The 13302-nt window shown below is 36.4% G+C and overlaps 1 protein-coding gene across 6 annotated transcripts in view; it reads left to right on the top strand.

Moving 5' to 3' along the window:
* pdm3 (POU-domain protein pdm3) overlaps window positions 1-13302 on the top strand; it is a 206546-nt gene that overhangs the window by 26144 nt on the left and 167100 nt on the right. The window contains exon 2 of one of the 6 annotated variants that reach the window (XM_087356301.1): window positions 2544-2617. The exons of the other annotated variants lie outside the window; for them this stretch is intronic. The gene's annotated coding sequence lies outside the window, so the exon portion shown is untranslated. The remainder of the gene's footprint in view (window positions 1-2543; window positions 2618-13302) is intronic. 6 annotated transcript variants of the gene reach the window in all.

The following is a 13302-nucleotide window of genomic DNA, read 5'->3' as shown; positions in this document are numbered from 1 at the left end:
ATCTTCCCCGAGTTGATGGAATTTCGAGACTCACAATCTGTTTTTATTCTATAATACCTCGCATCCCAAATCTTGAAGAATTTCTCTTGTAATTGGAAACGAATGATAGGTGAAGAACATGTCTCTTCAAATTATAAGCTGAATGAAGAATGTTAAAAATAAGTTTGTCCTTGTGCGTGTAGGCAAAACCCCATGCATTATACCCTGACACTCGCTTCAGGTGCGTGCCGAGGTTAACATTCCGACTGAAAAGAACACCAGATACGTGAAATAAGCCTTGGCATCACATATGAAATCACATAATGGGCAAACAGTTAAGTTCCTTGCGTACTAAACCTCTGCTCTAGACTGACCTAAATGATTAGCTTAATTCTCCAGTAGCTTTACCCCGGAATAATAATAGACATACCCTGGTTCCAGTTTTATATGAGGCTGTGTGGATTACGGCGTCTGTCTGGCTGTAACGAACCATAGAATGTAGGTGTGTCATTTGATTATCAAGTATCGATTATTTCCCTAAACGACTTTGAGTCATTGACCTTTATATTTGAGACGCGGTGCGTTTTCTATGAGGTACAGACTCGACTTTTAAGTACTCGAAAGGGTTAAAGGGGGGGGGGGGGAATCTGGCAATTAGATCTGTTTTTTTATCGAGATGTTCCCGTGCAGTTTCCTGCGTGCCTGTCCGTTTATTGTGTCTTTTAATTCTCATATTTTCTCTTTCTTTCTCGTATTTCTCGCTGACTTCTTCAAAGCCTTCTGAGACTTGTACTCACGAGGAGGGAAAGTAAACACATTATCATACCCTCTGTTCGGGGAGGGGGTTTAGACGTTGAATCTTCATTCCGGTCTGCCATCACCGACTGGTGATGGCAGACCGGAATGAATTAAAAAAAGGCATAATTTTCTGACCTACATATATAATGTTTATACTACCGTAACTAACTTTTGTTGAGTTCCTGTATTCCAGATGTAATGGATGTACCGATATGACTTGGTCGTTGCAGCAGAAAGCAAATGAAAGAGAGGAGAAACTTCAGCTTCAGGATAAATCCTGATCTATAATAATTTTTTCTGTCTCAGTTACTACCTGATAATCACGAACGATATATCTGCGTTAGTCACACGACCTACTTTGTATTAGTATTTTACGTAATATATGACGTGACATAAAAATAGGATTTCACTCGTGTTTGGCTGTGATCCCTTTATATTTGCTGTACGTCCTATCAGCGCGGACCACAATTCTCGCCTTTGTCTTGGACGGGTAGTGTAAAAATAACTCTGTATGCTTGTAACCATAGAAACCCAGGAACAGTACTGATAGATAGGGAGTTTAGATTCAATAGAGTAAACATTTCTGTAGAAAATCAGTTTGAATCTGACATCAGAATTTATACAGTGTCTTCGTTTGTTGAATACCTCACGCCAGTATTCCATCCTCTTACTTGGGCTCATGGAATAATTCATGATCACACAACTCCATTGGTCCACAAGCTTATGTAAGTTTAATGATGTGGTCTGGAGTGGACACTCTTGACTTGACCTCTTCGCCAATGGTTCTTTTATCAGACGGTACTCAATTATCAAACTTATGGGTACGGGTTTGGACACTGCATAAACTACACGTGACACTGATATTGCTGTAAGTTTCTGCGTTGGATTAAAGAGTAGATTTACTTAGAATCACACGGTTTCGAGTGTTGCCTGCCGTATACTGTCTTATGCAAGGGTTCTCGCACTTTTACTCTGGCGTACCGTTAATTCTAATTTAACACACTAAATTTACCATTAACCAAATGCGTTCCAGGAAAAACTTATTTATGTTAATATTATCTTTTGGTTTTATTACTTAGTTGCCGTACTGCCAGTGGTACGCGTACCATAAGTTGAGAAACGCTGGTCTAATGTGATCTCGACAGGATAATTTCTATGTAGCTGATGGTATAAGCTGGTCAGTTTAAACCTGATTATATATGAATTTTAGGAAAAAAAAGTGGCAATGTTTTGCCACAAAACAAATGATACAGAATAGTGAAATCAGTGAAGTAATGAGGAAAACCACGAAGAAGTGTCGTCCGACAGAGAATACATCCGCTTACATCCAGAAGTGTAACCGTTACTTGGGCACAATTGATAATACGTAATTCAAATGTAATATCGAAATGAATTGATAAATCACGAGGCTTCATATGGTCCTTTATTTGTTTATTTATATTTGAGTGATTACACACATTATTTGCATGAGATGTATATATGAACTTATGAAGTTTAAGTCGTGTCTATCCTTCCGTCTGTCCGACCACCTGATGTGAAGTTTTAAGTTTCCTGCAGTCAAGAATGTCTTTGGAAGATTGTGTATGCAATTGTAGCATTGACTCTGCGATAAATGAATTTGAAGATCAATAAAGTGTATAAAATTGTAAAGAACGCCTTTTCGAAGAATGTGTACAAAAATCTGAAACACGCCGTTCTACTTTTCTTTGTTTATTAATGTGTATCTAGCTCATTAATATTTAATGTGCAATCGGTTGCTATTCCAGGTGTCCTTCGGTGTCTCCCCGCCCCCCGCAGAATACTTGGCCGACACTTCGCCATGAATGAAATATTCAGAATGGTGAGTTCAATTCTTCTAATGGATATAGACCTAATTAGCCTAATGTTCACATTAAACGCGCTGAACAGGTTTTGACATAACCCGCTAAATCACTGTAAAATTCAGATATCCTTTATCTATCTAACTTCATGGAGCAGAGTCCATAATGTAATAGTCATCAAGAAATTTCCCAACTTTTACGTAACCCGGAGGTTCATTACCGGATTCCCAAAAGCCCCCCACGGGCCCTTATCTTGATCCAGATAAATCTAGTCCACGACTTCGTTTCCCATTTCTTAATACCCGCTTTATCCTGCTGTCCACGGTTCAGCCTTCCAGAACTTTTCGGATATTTCAACCAAAATTTCGTATATAATATAAATTAAAGCCTTTTGAAGAGATCTATGCTCCATTCGAATACATTTATTTCTGTTCTTGTTCTGAACTACCATCTGAGGGGAAAAAAATACCTCGTGGCCCTAGTGATTTGATAAAATATAACCCTATTAAGCACGTTCCTATAGTAAAGTTCTTATAGTGTCGTTCATGAAGCCGCTGGTGTCATGGTAACCGACTTATTACATTTTAAGCTGCTGTCTGTCGCTATGGTTACCAAAATTAAGGCAAATTACTGGTACAACTGTAATTCACTAGATAGCAGGAGAGCTAAGATTGTGGTACTACCTACGAACTGTTGTCATAGTAACGAAGGTTGTACTTTCACCATGCGTAGTGAATACGCTCATTCATTTGCTCATTGCCAGTAGCGTCACTCCTGATATCTGACTAATGTATGTAACTTTTTGTAACTAATGTATCCGTCAGATGTTTGACTGGCTCAATATCGTTCTGAAATCCTGTACACTTTTGAAAAGCTTTCGGTAACCTCTAATCGAATGAAGCCCAGACGTTCGACTGGCTGTTTCTTGTTTAGGTCTGACGTTGACGGCGTTTGACTGTCACCAGCAGCCAAGTGCGCATGTTCCCATTAACCCAGACTTGGCTGGAGTCGAGGAAGAGACGTTTTGATTTTATTTCGATCTTTAGATTTTGATTTTAAAAATATTTGTCCTCAGTGATTCCACCCTTTTTAATTTCAGTTGTGTTATTTAGCACTGTGAAGTCCATACACCGACAGAATTTTACCTGAGCGACATAATCCTATTTAATACAGAAAAGTAAAAGAAAAACTCTAAATTATGTAATCTGGAACCGAATTTTTGAAAATTTTGAGACTTTTTTGTGATGTTATATTCACACGAATATCACCTAAGCAAAACGGAGACGTGAGATTTCATGATTAGGTTAGGTTAGGTTAGGTTGCAAAAGAAGTCTCTCCGAACCAGTCAAGCAAATAACTTACGGGGCAACACTCCTGATTTATATTTGGAAGAAAATTGATTTTAATCTCAATGATATCACGGGTTAATATCGCTCAGTATTTTCGTGGTTATACTCAGTCCCTCTAGCCGAATTCCAGGATATTTGTCCTTAGCAGTTAAAACAACATCAATAAATAACATTAACTGAAGACCCCGTATGAGTTTATAGGACGTTTCGACTTGAAATCTCGACCCGGAGACCAGCTGCTAAGATTTATCGAGGTTTAGTGAAGTCCTCCCAAGTAAATGCTGGGTTTTAATTTAAAACAGACGACAACAGATTCTTTTTTCCATAACTTATATCCATAATTCACAGTAATCTACCAGTTTACACTATATTAAAATCGCGTTATGTATCACAAAAAGTATTTTAAAAATCCGTAAATAATTCCATCGTCTCTTCTGTCATTACTTATACTTATGATAATGATGATGATGATGATAAACTGTCATACTTTTCAGTATGAGCCTCGACATATTACTTCAACAGCTGATGTCGTTTGTTGGATTTTGTGTCAATCTACAAATAAATTGAAGTATCTGTTCACTGTGGTCATAATTGTATCTCTATTTTAATTATTAATATTTACAGTACTCAAAAATTTAAACGGTAATATACTCATATACGTACATTAATTATTTATGATGGCAAGTATCTTTAGAGTGCTGTGGACATTTCATTGTGAATATTTACTTCTAAACGTATTTTGTTACCTGGTATATCATTAAATAAATATTAATTTTACCTGTATTTTGAGGGCAGAACTCTCATAATAGGGTTGAGAACTAAAATAAAATATTCCGTATGGACATTCTGTACGATAGAGTTTAATGGAAAAAGTGATCTTAATCAGCTTCGTGTGTAAAAGGGATGAAAATATGAGACATCCTATTAAAACAGCTCTGTGTGCTTGATAACCAAAAGCCATACATTGTAAAATTTTATTACATGTCGGTGGTAATTATAATTTGAAGAGTCATAAAATTATTGAACACCAATGGCCAGGTCCACGTGTTGTAGAATGGATGAAAAACATATAGTGTTTTTCGGTAGACAATGTTTTTATTTTACTTTGTTTTATTTTTTTCGAAAACCCATATAGCTTGATTGGAACTGTGCGATAGGTAGAGAACAACCAATCTTCATTCTCGATGGCCCCGCGGGCAAACTCAAACCGCCCTCATCCCATCCACCTTTCCCGATTTTTCAAAATTAACAAATCTTTGACACGGGGTGACACTACATACATGCGTGTAACATTAATCACGATTAATTAATGTAATGAGCTTTCGTACTGGTGTTGGGTTTTAGTGGAAAGGGGGGAATTTAAAAAATGCCTGGAAGTTCGTTTTAGTCTATTTTGTTTTTTTTACAAAAGGGCATAAAATCAACATGATTCGTACAGTCCCTACCATACAAATAATTATAACTTTCTGCATATCGCTTTAGCATCTTACAGAGAATCGATAATCGGAGCGCGGTGAAATTGCTACAAATATTGATATAAAAGAATATGGAATAAATTTTGCCTTCCTTTTCGTTGTAAATTATTTGAAGAAATGTTCGATTTTGAAATGATAAATATTTGCAAAATTATTACCGTAATACCTCAAAGGAAGAGAGAGAATCAAATCATCAGAATAAAATCAAAATTGAAGAAAAGGCATATTTAAAATTCTGTCAGTCGTATCGAAGTGTGCAAGAAATAAATTCACAGTTCACAGATGTTAATATTCATTTATGTTTATAGTCTGGCACAGATTTTATTAATTAGAAACAAATAGTATGTCTGGGAAACGTCTATTTGGAAGAACAACACATAGATGGGAGGAAATACATTAAGATGAAACTTTAGTAGAAGATAAATTATAATAATGGGAGGTATCTGTAAATAGGAAGGGATCGTGTATAATGAAAAATGAAGCTGACAGACTCTGTCTCATCAATGTTTAGAAACATGCACAGAAATGGGTCGCATTCTTTCCGACCTGATTTCAGAAATTGAAAGTAGTTGGACGTCAAACAGGTTCTACCTCGTCATTGCCAGCTACTTTTGACTTCCTGCCCTGCTCTGCGATAATTAAGAACCTCAGTCTGAGGCATGGTCACTCCCTTCCGCACCTCATCAGTTTGCAACAGAGTGTGAATTAAAATGGTTAAACAAATGGTGAGAGTCCTGTTAGAGCATTCATCATCTCGCTTAACGCGTCATCTGTGTGACCTACATAAGCAGATTCGTTGAACCGAATCGCGAGTTAGCTTTATGCAACGGAATCAGAAAAAAACCCAATCGAATTCCAAAGGTTCTGAGCGGCCAGACGCTGGCTTCTCACAGTGGAGCCTCGAGGTCAGTCCCAGATTACTTCGTATGTGATTCGTAATGGACGAAGTAGCATTGAAACAGACTTTTCTCCGCATTCGTTCTCTTTACCCCGCTAATCACCACTCCACCATCGCGCCATATTCGTCTATCATCGCCATTATTTTCTTAAACAACATGAATAACTTGATCTCTGTAATAGTTATGAGTTGTGTTTTCTTCGCGGTACGGACTGAACTCTTAAGTATAATTCAGATCGTCTGCTGCCTCAAGAGTTAATTGTGTACAAATATAACTTAACGATTATGTTCTAGAGACTTATATTTGTTATTGTAAAATAAGTTTTTGCTTTGTGGATATTGTATTTTGAACCTCTTATGTTGTTATTCCCGAATTTGTAAAGGTACTCAAGTAATTTATAATGCTACATGTGAAATGCTGTAAAACCAGCGGTAAATATTAATATTCGCTTGGTTTGTTTCGCGCGGGGGGGGGGGGCTGTAGCCGCCCTTGCTTGGTATACTGCCCAGTTTAGCGCATCCCTGTCTGGTCATGTACAGAGGACAGAAGTGAGTTGGGGGGGGGGGGGGGATGCTGCACTGCTACTACTTTTATGTGTTTTTGATATATCGTTAAGTAGAATGAATGTGAAAAGCATAAAATCATATATATAATTTTTTGGGGCTGTTTGTCCTCTCGCTTCACGTTGAGGCTCGTCCATTATGGTAATTAAATGTGTAAATTATTTATCTGGAAAGGGAAAAATATATGGTCGCATATATTCCTTATCCTCCATTGACATTTTGTACGTGTGTTCATTTGAATGGTGGTGTGGGATAACATTACGAGGGGTATTATTGTGTTTTATTTCCTTTCGTGTTGTTTCATCCCCAAACCACTAACGTATACACATCCAACTCACCCCCACCTCCACCCCTCAACATTTCCAACACGAATAAACCTTCCGTGTACCCGTTAATAGTGATCGCACCACGTGATCCTGGATGCATTGCGTACTCCAGTCACTATACAGACAAGATGTAATGGTGATAAACTTACTTTTATCTGCGTTTAGTATGATTTCCATACGGAAATGTGCGACTCCGTCTGACAGAATATATGGATTGCATTAAAGCGCCAAAATCTTGACACTCCACCACCAAAGGGTTCTTTAAGATTGCTACCTACCCAGTTAACCCCATCAACGTCACAGAATAAAGTTCATCGCCTGTTACGCGTGAAAATTGTTATTTCTTTTTTTTCGTACGTTCCTGAAATCTACTGAATGTTGATTCATATAGTATAACAATTTCATAATCCATTTCTTAGACATTTATTCTAAATATTTTAGCCATTTCAATAACTTTATTGGTATCTATTTCAGTTCCTTCTGCGACAATTTTATTACTTTTACGAGTTGATATTTTCTGTTCTTCAGCGGATCTGAGTAAGAAATAGAATGTTGTAGGATTTGTGGTTTTCACGACAGCGAGTCCGAAGATGTATGTCTTCAAATATATTGTTCAATCACAAATATATCAGGTCTGTTGTTGCTTAAGTTTGCCTTAGTTATGTTTAAATATTCAGTCCTTACCTCAAAGAAAACACAACTCATAACTATTACAGAGATCAAGTTATTAATGTTGTTTAAGAAAATAATGTCCCTTTAGTCTGAGAACTTTATGAAACCTGTAAATTCCCTTTGTGTTTGCAAAAAGCAGGAATATTGATTGGATTGTTAAATGACGTGGTATATAAGACGTAAAGGATTAAAATGATTCTTTCAAACAGAAACAAGCAATTAACTGAATTTTATGTACCAACTGATGGTACTTCAGGGCATCTGATACAAACGCAGTAAATGGACTTGTGAGTAAAGACCAGTTCGGTACGTGTAATGAAGGTGTTGGTTAATATCGTGTGTGCAAACTCTCAGTGACATGCATATTGAAACACGTTTTAGCGCTTAATAAATCCCTGCTAACCATTTCCCCTATACTTCAATCTCGTTGCGCCGAAATGCAGAGGAAAATGAAGACTTGTATAGACATACTGTAAAAATTTAATTAAGTATATTACAGCGAAAATTTATGTGAATTTATGTGTATTTTTTATTATTGTCTTGATGTTTAAAATTTCTAATTCAGCGTGAAACTCAGTTTAGTTTTTATGTTTATCAGAAACAATTATAGAGATATATATGTATCAGTGCGAGTTATATGCTTGGCCTATCAAATGTTTCTTGATTTATTCACCCTAAGAATATAAGGTGGACAGTATGTATCTTTAAGAACCTCGTTATGTAATTTTCTGTCGTGTTTTCTGCTTGGTTTCTCTTGAGATATTTTAGTCATTATTTTATTATCAAATTTCTTCGTCTATGCTTTCCCATCAGAGAAGTTTATTTAAGTTACATATGCCTTCAAAACAAGTAAACTTGTGGTTTTTATATAATCCTACATACGTAATTACTTAATTGTCTCTGTTGGTAAGATATCAGGTTCTCACAGCGATGTACTTTATTAGACTAACATAACGTGAAAGATGGTAAATTACTGGGGTGTAAAACAGAATGACCGTGCAGTTTAATGGGAGTTAAAGCGAACTGGGCTTGCACCTCACATCAGCCATCATCCACTGCCGACGTTTAAAAATACGAATACGTTTCTCCATTCTATTAACTTGGACGTAAGACACAGGACAGGACTTTACTTTTACTTCTGATTGAATGCGTAGAGCAGAATCTTAACTTTAGAAACTAATTGTTGCTTACTTGGTCGATAAATTCGCAACCTTTTATAGAACCGGAAAGTTTGTTTTCCTGTTCACAAGAGTGGCTCCCTGCTTCGTATTCTGAATCAGATGAAACCGATCCTCACCTAAATATTATATTTCTTATAGATTAGTTTTAATATTATAATCCCGGCTACGCCTAAATCCCCCAAAGGAACTCCTTCCTTCAGGTTTTTCGGCTAAAATTTTGTGTGGTAGTTGAATTATTGTTCTTATTACTTGTTTTGTTTAAATGTATAGTTTGTATCTGTTAGCGTTAGAGATATAAATATTGTCACAAAACGTTTCTTGTAACCATCAACTGATTAGCCTCTGCCATCTTGAATTTCTGTGCTTTTTTAAACCAATTTTGCAACTTCAAAAGAAAAGTGTATCGGTCCGTGTGATATAATTAGTAATCGATATGTATTCGGGCTGCGATCTCAGCAAATTTAGTAGGTTGTTGAGACCTTTGGAAATAGTTAATACCGCATTTAAATTAATAATTTTCTGCGTCCTAAATCATTTTGAAATTTTAATTATTTTTGTATTATTACGCTGATTGGAAATTAAAAATTCGTTATCAATTAGTTACTTTTTTCAATAAAATTCCAATGATCTAATTGAATTTCCTTTTTGTTATTATTCATAGAAACAAAAATTTTGTATCTGTGTGTGGTATATAATGCCACTCAACGATTTTAAAATTCAATCAAATAATTATGTGTGGATGTAAGGTATAGGAGTCAGGGAACAAAACATTAATACTACGAAAATTATAAAACTGCTGAAGAGGTTAAAGACATTTTATTTTAATTAAATAATCAAATTGCGACCACGAAGGTTTTTACTATGAATGCGAAAGATTTTCTGAATTAATTATTATGATTCCTTTTCGTAATTATATAAGCGAGATTTTCTTACCTGTCCTAACTGAGCGAGAATGCAGGACACAGTCATACTATGGAACTACCATAAACTCCTTTGAAAAGTTACTAAGTTAAAATATTTTAAAAGGGTTGTAACAAATATCTGCTTAATTCACCAAGAAATTAATAATATATTACATTCGGGAAATTCTTAATACCATTCAGTTACAATGTTTTACGTCTGTCTCAGAATGTAAATATTAGAATGTACAAAGCGTCATTTAACAGCTGTTTTGTATGGATGCAAAATATAGTTACTCTCCACAGTAACAGGAGGCTGCAATGTTAGTAGCTTTGACATTTGAAGTCTTCATCAAATGGGTGATAAAATATTGGAGTAGATGGGCTAGTTTTGTAACACGGATGGGAAAGATAAGAAATACGTACAGAATTTGAATCGGAGAACTTAAAGGAAAGATTTCTCTGCAATCTACTGTAAGCATAGAAACGATTTTCCCGCTCATATTCGATTCAGTGGCGTCTTAAATGCGGTCTAGACGCGCTCTGTACTCAGCTAAAACGCTTGTCCATTTGGATACATGCATTATTAATTAGGAGCTGTACCTTCAGTCTTCGTAAACGAAGCCTTGACTGGTTAATATCGTTCTTTGCAATGTATGAAAATGAGAGAAATATTTTAGGTTGTCATAATTTATATCAAATAATTGTGATTCGTCCAAAACGTTTTAGAACATCTCGATATTAAAGCAAGACCGTACATCACTATGTTTTACACGTTTTAATTGGGAATAACTTTTCGTCTCATGTTGATTAATATTCTTACATTTTCCTACACTACGGAATGAAACAACGTACACTTTCATTGGTAATTAAGACGGAGGAACGTATGGTACGTTTCAAGGTGCAGGCCATGAATTACAGTAGACAGACTGAGGTATAATTCAGTTTTGAGAAATAACAGTGAATTATTCGACATCTTTGCGTAGTTTCCTCTCTGATGGTAAATGGAACTATGGAAGATGTGTCGTTTGATTACATTGTATCAGTGCATGGACTGAAAGTGACAGCTATAGTGCAAATTTGAATAATTGAATGACTTTTAAATGTACATTTTAAAGTGATTGCTTTACCACACTAGTGTAAACCAGACTATCAACGCTGTTTGTATACAGTTCTGTCAATTTACGCGAACTGAAGCCTTTTTCTTTCTTCCCACAGCCTCGTATCTTGTTTCCCTAAGATATGCGTCATATTAATATTCCCTTTTCCTTATCGGTACTCTAATTGACCCGTTTAGGTTTATATATCAAAATTTTTGTGTGTATTTCTTGTCTCGCCCAACCGATCTCATTCTTGGTTTTACTGCACCAACACTGTTCTGGTATCCAAAAAAGATTGTGTCTTGATGATGGTTACCTGGTTACGCGGTTACAAGGGTTGTTACGTCATGACGGCTAAACCAATCAGGATGTACGCATTCTGTGTTTCGTGGTGTTAGTGAAATGTTATTGTGTGTTTTTTTAATGAAAAATTAAAGACCCCAAGAGTCGGATTTTGCAAAAAAAAATAAGGTACAATCTTGGTTCTGAAGGTGCTAAACTATTTTCAAACGAGAGGTGATTGGCGGGCTATGTGCGGTGTTGGAATGTCGTAAGGACGCGCTGCTGCTAGTGTTTCCGTTCTGACATTAATCCAACCTTAGATTTTCATTTCCGATCGCCCACCGTCGCACTTGGTTTTGTCTCAATCACCCAAGTTCCTCTTCACAGAATAAGCTAGCCTGTTCATTTCTGACCTCACACAATGTAAACATTAACAAATATCGATCGGGGTAACTCAGAACAAGTGGTGTAACAGGCGGATGCCTTATCGACTTGGTGTCGTTGTCCCTCTGCGAATCTCGCGGACAAAATGCCGTAGGTTGTTATTGATGTATTCTCTCTCTCTCTCTCTCCATCTTTGTCACTGATGCTGCCGTGTGTCTACTTGAACAGCTAGCCATCAGCATAATGCAGTTCCCCCCCCCTTTCTACCTCTCTCCTACAAACCCTCTCTCACTCACCCCCTTCATACTGCTTCACACTCGCTAAAACCACCCCATGCATAAAATCCATTGAATGGTCAATTCAGATAACTTACTGAAACTTACTGAGCCGATTGTCCGTCGGCCGCGCGTCTATATTTACTTTCGTCCACTTCGGAATCGTTCTATCAGAACGCGTACTCCTGTCCAGTGGAAATGTATTATATATATATATACCACATCATCATAATCACCGCCAACACTAGCAATTCATCACTATAATGATCATATATGTGGCGCCCAACTCAGGGCACTGCCATTAATATTATTGTCTCGCGTTAGGCTGGACTCCGATGACCACCACTCTAGTGATTATAATTTATGTTGACTTAGATAATAATTCATTACGCAATTTGCTTGATGTGTTTCCGTCACTACATAGTTGTCAAATTACGTTATAAGTGGTTTAGTGTGAGGGAAAGGGGTAGGGGGTTAATATAGGCTTAGATTTCAGATTGAGTACGCGTAATTCTAGATTATGCTTAAACCGTCATCAAAGGTAATTTGCAGGGTGGAACGATAGTAATGGATGACCTCTTCGAAGATATTAATACTAAGCTTAACGCTCAACTTGAATCGACACGGAATATCTCCGTTTCACTAGTAATGGTGCCTACGAATCTCAATGATATCTGTTCTTATTCAGGTCGTGCATTTAAAGTTATATTAAACAGCGGTTTCACTCCTTGTCCATTCAGAATCGACGTCATCATGACAATATATAATAAATCGTTGATTTTTTTCTGTCAAGAAAACCCTTCAGTCTGAATTTTAATCTTCTAAACATATCATATTAGTACAAAAACGATTGTGTGATGTGAAGATGAAGAATGACTTTGGAATGTCAATGTACTCCAAAGAGTACACAATTTTAATTGGGTTATTAAAATGTCAGATCAAACTTCATGCCCATGATATTTTTTTTTAAAAAAAATTCATTTTACAAACATAATGTGTTACATGAATTATCGATTTCGTTAAGATGTAAAAATTTTATTTGTAATTATCTGTCTGATGAGTATTAGCATATCACAATGAAAAATAGTATTTGGTGTGCTGTGTGACTAGTTTGCTACAATAGATTTTTATCAGGAGTGACAGATTCTTATCTGTAGCAAATGAACATCCATGGCAATGAGATACCAGAGGGGGAAAAGAACGCATTTGGAAATATATGTGGTCAATTTGATTACATCTCTCAACGTTTGTACTTCCACTGCCTGCAGTTGCGGGTACCAGTTTTTATAAAACTGTAAAC

This window comes from Zootermopsis nevadensis, unplaced genomic scaffold (assembly GCF_977971745.1).
Source record: "Zootermopsis nevadensis isolate Lab colony 2312 unplaced genomic scaffold, Znev_1.0 Znev_ptg000027l, whole genome shotgun sequence".
NCBI lineage: Eukaryota > Metazoa > Arthropoda > Insecta > Blattodea > Termopsidae > Zootermopsis > Zootermopsis nevadensis.
This window is presented reverse-complemented; position numbering and strand designations above follow the sequence as displayed.